The following is a 6,753-nucleotide window of genomic DNA, read 5'->3' as shown; positions in this document are numbered from 1 at the left end:
TTTGAACTGTGTCCTCCATCACCCACCCTCAATTTAAATATTTTATCTCAATAATTCAGAGGCAGAGACTGTTGTGGTCCCATGGAGGCAAACATTGCCTGCTGGGCGATTAGCACCCGGCGCGGTGATATTGGAAGTAGCTCTCCTCAAGTTTTAACCCCTTTCCTATAACAATAATAATATTGATTCATTGATCCCTAAAAGTTTTCCAGTTGCCCCACAAAAAACACAAACAAAAAAAAAGTTTCCCCAGTTGGCGTTCCTATTGCTATCAAGGTGTGTGTGTGTGTGCATTTAATGTAGGCTGTTCAGTTCCTCTCTCATTCTAGGCCACATTCCAATGGGCCTATTAACGCAATGTATATTGCTGCAAGTCCGTATCGGATCAAGTTTCGGTGTCTTCACATCAGGTCCCGTGTTCCCATTACAAGAAGGAGCAAACGGGACTAGTTTTTCTTGACCCATGTCTTCATTTCCCATTAATATTTTGAACAGAGTTTTTTTATTCCCCAGTCCATTGCCCTTTCTGGAACCATTTTTTTAAAAATGTCAGTCAAGCACCTTAGGCGATAGCTGTCACAGTTTGCCGTCTACATCCCCACTTCTTTCTTCAAACCCACCTCAGTATTGCAAGCAGCAAGCCACCCTTTTCCGTCTCAAAAAATGAAACAAGGCTGGACTGGTAGGCGCCCACATTCAGGGTTTTGGGTTTCCTCTCTTCTCTCTCTCTCTTCTCTTTTTTCCATTCCGCTCACAAAAAGTTGTCACTCGCCTCCCTTTCTCCATTATCCCTTCTCCTCTTCCTTTCTTTCCCCCTCCCTTCCAAAAAACCTGCAGTTGTTAACTTCTTTTTTAAAAAAAAAAACAAGTTTTACCCCCCACCGGGGGCAAGGCTACGTGAACGGGGGAAAGGAAAAATGGTTTGTTCTGGGAATGAAGGAAAGAAAACAAGCTGGTGGACTTCCCCGGACAGCCCCTTGACATGCTCCTCTCCCCGATTCAGACCCCACCCAGTCGTTTCCATTAGTATGCTGCGGATATAACATGGCAGCTGCAAAAAAAAAAAACAAACAAAAAAACCACCCTCTGGGGAAAAGTGCAGTCAGGAAACCCGGGTTATCCACGCTGCTTCCGGTCTTTAGCTAGAGAAATCCGATAAAGTTGGACTCTGAACACGGATTCAACTGGGAACGATTTTCCTTAAACAAGGATCCAACCATGAGTTCCACTGGGAACCGATGTTCCTTATCATCCAATTCTTGATTCAGTTTGTAGCCCAGTGGGAATGGGGCCTAGAAACAATTTCTGTATTGACGAAGTAATCTGTTCAGACAAAACCAACCCCTTATCACCGCAGGTTGACGCATCAACCGAATGTAGTAGTACCTGGGGGATAAGATAAAACGAAATTCGGTGGGAACTTCATCCATTTCCATAATAACAGACGATGGTTTTTACCATATGGACTCTTCCTCTGTATGTGCAGTTGATTATGATGCACGACTATAATCAAAAACCTCCGTTCATCTTCTAAATTTTGCGGGTTATATGCTTACAACAATGCCAACAGATCTTTCTTCACTAACAAAAGAACAGGAATCAGCCACAGCATAATAAACTTATCTGGCATTGTCATACGAGTGAAAATGTTTCTAAACATTGAAAAACTTGTCTTCCTGATCACCACCTGCAGAGTTTTGCGTCTTATTTCCACTACCCCACCCCTCTTGATCGTCCTGTGATATTCTGCGGGTCCACACAGTAGGAAACCACACAAACCTTTTTTAACCCAAGGGAGAGTGGAAAGCCAATTGTTGCTGCGGGATAACAAAGAAACTAGTTTGGGATTCAGTTCCTCTGACTTTGATGGAGCGCGTCCCATGCCTCTGTTACCACAGGAATTTTGTCAAGCTAGTTATTACTGGCATCAAACAGGGGCCCACAGAGAATAGAAATAGGAAATATTCCGAAAAGATGTTTTCTGGGACGCTTATCCTCATACGGATCTGCATCAAACCATCAGCTGTGCAAACAGGGGAACCCCAGATCATTAAGGTGGAATATAACTATCCAGCGAGTTACTATATCTATATATCAGATAAAAATGTTAACTGAAACTTGGAAGACTTAACCTTTTGTTGCATTCTTCGGAGAAAAAGATTTTTCAGATCCATATGTGTAGATTCCTCATTTGTTGAAATCATTTGTAGAAATAAAACTTGCTTAGGTTCATTTAAAAACACAAATGTGATACTTATAATTGGCACTCAACTTAATATCATTCTAGATAATCCATACCAAGATTGAATCCACACCTGCAAGATAATTCAGAGCTCCAGTGTTGCAGTACCCTGCCCTTGGGTGATCTGCCACACTCACCATTGTATCCTGTTGTTTCCTTTTCTTTTATAATTTCCCAGTCTTTTGTATTTTTTTATATGGATAAGTGATATACATCCATCCACATGCATGCCATGGCGGGGGAAAACGCAGCTGCTTGTGGTATGTGAGCTAAAATACTCCAATTCAGTACACACATGAACGTGGTGGAACGCCTTTTGTACTGATGTGACTTGGATGGAGAAAGAACTGTGTAGCTTTCAAGCTTCAAAATTGTGTTGGATTACATCTACCTACAGTTCGCCCCTCCATTTCATGGGGGGATCCATCCGAACCACCACCACCCACAAACTGGACACACCTTGCATATATTCAACCCCCATTTGTTTTGAAATGGGTTCATGCGTCCCGCGTGTGCCCCATTTAGCCCATGAGGCTCGCCCCTCTGTGAGTAATTGAGACGTGGACTCAGTCTGGTGAAAAACGGAGGGTTGACTAATATACAATAGAGACAAGAATCCTAACTCAGTAGATTTTGTTGACCCTGTTTACAGAGACAGCCTATCAGTGATGAATCTTCTAGCTAATACATGGGGCAAAGTCCTACCTAGGGACGATAAGATCAATTTTCTCCAACACCCTCCTTCACTTGCTATTACCTTTTTAAAGTTCTTATGGGCCTTTGCAATTTACATGAAAGGGGTGTTGGTGGGGGCCTAGTTTATATATGATCAAAGAAACCAGGCCAAACTGAACTGTGTTTGTTGTAGCTCAGAGTGGATTTATTATATTTGCACTGCTCTTTGGTCAATCTAGTTTCACAGCCCATCCCCATTATTTCAGGAGAGAGGATGGATCATGAATCAAAGAATCATATAATCATAGAGTTGGAAAGACCCCACAGCCCACTCCCCCCGTCCAACCCCTTGCCATGCGGAAATCCAATCAAAGCATCCCTGAAGCATGGCCATCCAGCCTCTGTTTAAAGACTCCAAGAAGGAGACTCTATCACCTCCGAGAGGAGTGCATTCCATTGTCGAAAACAGCCCTACTGTTCAGGAAGTTTCCTAATGTTGAGGTGGAATCTCTTTCTGTAGTTCATCCATTGTTCCGTCCTATCTCTGGCAGCAGCAGACAACAGCTTGCTCCCTCATTCAATAGACATCCATTCCAATATTTAACAGGCGATTATCACCCTTAACCTCTCTTTTTCCGGCTAAACATCCCCAGCTCCCTACGTCTTCTCATCAAGGGCATGGTTTCCAGACCTTTCACCATTTTGTGCCCTCCTTTGGACACGCTCAGTTTCTCAATTCCTTTGAATTGTGGCATCCCAGAATGGACCAACATATCTAGGTGGGGCTGACCAAAGAAGAATAAGTGGCACTATTATCCCTGAACTAGACACTATATTCTACTGTGCAGCCCTACAATGCAATTGGCCTTATCAGCGCCCATCACACCCTGCCTGCATCTTTCCTTCGAGTCTATATGGCACCCTATATCTCGTTCCTTAATAAGTCTCTTTCTTCAGAACTGTCACCCAACCCAATCAACTATCCCATTGTAATTTTTATTTTTTCCGCCCCCTAAGTGCAATACCTTACATTTCTCTGTTGTTTGAATCATTTTGTTAGCTTTGGCCCAGCTTTCTAGTATATTCAGGTCTTTTGGAATCTGATCCTGTCCTCTGGGGTTATTAGCTATCCCCCTAATTTTGTTATCATCTGCCAAATTTGATAAGTATGCTCCCAATTCTGTCCTCCAGGTCATTGATAAAGAGTTGAATAACACTGGGCCCAGGGACAGAGCCCTGTGGGACCCCCACTGGTCACTTTTCTCCAGGATTGAAAAAAGGTGCCATGTTTAGCACCTTTGGGTTCGGCCGAGGTCTCAACCAATTACAGATCCATTTAACAGTTATTTTGTCTAGCCCACATTTTACATCTTATTTGCCAGAATGTCATGGGGAACTTTGTCAAAGGCCTCTCTTACTGAAATCAAGATATACCATATCCACAGCCTTCCCTTCACTACCAAAGCTGGTAATTTACACAGAAGAGATTAGGTTTTGTCTCTGCATTGACTTGTTTCTCTGAACCCCCATGTGACTTTTGTGATTATGCATTGCCTCAGAGTGTTCACAGGGACTCTCTGTTTAATGCATCTGTCCAGAATCTTTCCTAGTACTGATGTCACGACTAAACATGGACGATGAATTGTTGGGATCCTATTTTTTCCCCTTTTTGAAGAGGGGAAATGTTTGCCATCCTCCAGTCTGCTGGGACTTCTCCTGTTCTCCAGGGTTTTCAAGATTATTGCCAATGGCTCCGATATTACTTTGCCAGTTCTTTTCATACCCTTGGAATGAAGTTCATCTGGTCCCGGAGAATAAATTCATTGAGATTAACTAGGTATGCCTCTTACTTCTCTTTACTTATTCTGAGCTGATAATTCCTCTATTTGTCCTCTGCCCATTATCCTCAGGTTGGAAGCCACCCTTTTCTTTTTCTGAGAAGACTGAGGGCAAAAGAAGGTGTTGAGAATTCTTGCCTTTTCTCTGTCTTTGTTAGCATTTTGCCATCTTCTCCATTTGCAGTGGCCCTACGTTTCTTTTATCCTGTGCTGCGGAACATATCCAAAAAAAGGCCCTTTTTATTGTTTCTAACCACTCTAGCAAGCCTGAGTTCCTTCTGACTTTAGCTTTTTCTGACTTTACTCCTACACATGCCTGTTATTTTTTTGAATTTCCTTTTTGTTGATTTCCCCCTTTTTCCATTTCTTATAACCTGTTCCGTTTCACCTTAGCTCGGTTTTGAATTGCCACAAGTTCCTTCTTCATCATCCTGGTTTTCTTGAGACACTCCCATTTTCTCTTTCATGGAAACTGTTTGAAACCTTGCCTTCAGTATTTCCTTTTGAGAAAGTCCCTCCGTCCTGAACTCCTTTACTTTTAGTATTTCTGACCTGGATCGCCCTCAATACTCTCTAAGTTTACTGTGAAATCCGCTTCCTAAAGCTCCGGATGCGTCTGTCTGACTAGCTGCCTTCTCCTTCCACTGTATTACAACACTCCCGGAGAACATGGTCACTTCCCACCTAATGATTCCACCACTGGAGACAGAGAGAAAGGGAAACTACATGTGGATGAGCATGGGACAATTTTGTTCCAGGTCTGAAAGACAACACTTTTTCGGTTCTCTTTTTAACAGATAACATCATGAACATTTTGCCTTATCGTTATATGTTGAAATGCAGCGAGAGATAGAAGTTCCGGAGAAAGCTATTTCCTCCTTCCCATTAAAACCACTATAGTCAAGTTGGAGTAACAGAAACTGTCAATACTACTCCAGGAAATATGTAACCCTTTTGGTTCTTCAGCTAGCAATTTGATTGCCCACTGTCCTTACCATTTGTGTTGTTTCCTGTGACTTTTTGCTAATTGCTTATCTGATTGCTTGTGTTTTTTGTTGTTGTGTGTTTTCCCACGTTATTTCTGATCTATGGCGACCCTAAGTGCACCCTACATGGGGTTTCTTGGCAGGATTGTCCCCCAGGGAGCAGTTTGGCCATTGGCCTTTTCCCCTTAGCGTGAGAGAGTGTGACTGGCTGTTCCCTCTCAAATTTCTTTCCACTCCCCAATTGTGGCTAGGTTTGTATCTTTAAAAATCATTTCTACCCTATCAAGCCTTTAGTATTAAAACTGCTAGACTCAGAATTTGCCATTAAGCAGGAAGGATGGGTTTTTCAGTTCTCCAGCTCCAGCCAAGGCTATGCATTCCAGCCATGGACGAGATCAGGAAGAGGCCAGCAGTCCACTGCCTTGTTTCCAGCACTATAGGCATTGTCTATGGGAACAGTGAGGGCCCACCGAGAACCACCTCTTTATTTATTTATTTATTATTTATTTATTATTATCTTATTTGTACGCCACCTGTATCCAGAAGGAACTCAAGGGGATCACAGGTACACAACATTTTAAAAAAACATACAATAAAAAAATATAAAACATTAAAATCATGTAACTACGTATAAAACCCTATACAATATACAAAAACTCCAACGCCCTGACCCGTTTGGAAGTCCCGCGGAATCCGTAGATGGGGCTCCCATTGAAATCAACGAGGTATGGAAATAATTCTGTATAACACGTCATTTCGAATTGCCCAATCCGCAGGAAGCCCCAGATTTGGCTGCAAGAAACCCTGTCTGATCAAAACACATATGACTCCGGGGACCAGGTTGTGAAATCTGTTTGGCCATGGAAAACACTGGGTGAATTCTAGGACTGATACTTGTTGCTGTTGCTGTGTACCTTTCAGTATCCCCCTTATGGCCACCTAAGGTATAAAACCTACAATGAGGTTTTCTTGCAAGATGTTCAGTAAGAGTCTGCCCCGGCTTTCCCTGAGG

Source organism: Sceloporus undulatus, chromosome 2 (genome assembly GCF_019175285.1).
Source record: "Sceloporus undulatus isolate JIND9_A2432 ecotype Alabama chromosome 2, SceUnd_v1.1, whole genome shotgun sequence".
NCBI lineage: Eukaryota > Metazoa > Chordata > Lepidosauria > Squamata > Phrynosomatidae > Sceloporus > Sceloporus undulatus.
The sequence above is the reverse complement of the archived record's forward strand: the minus strand, read 5'-3'. Positions refer to the sequence as shown.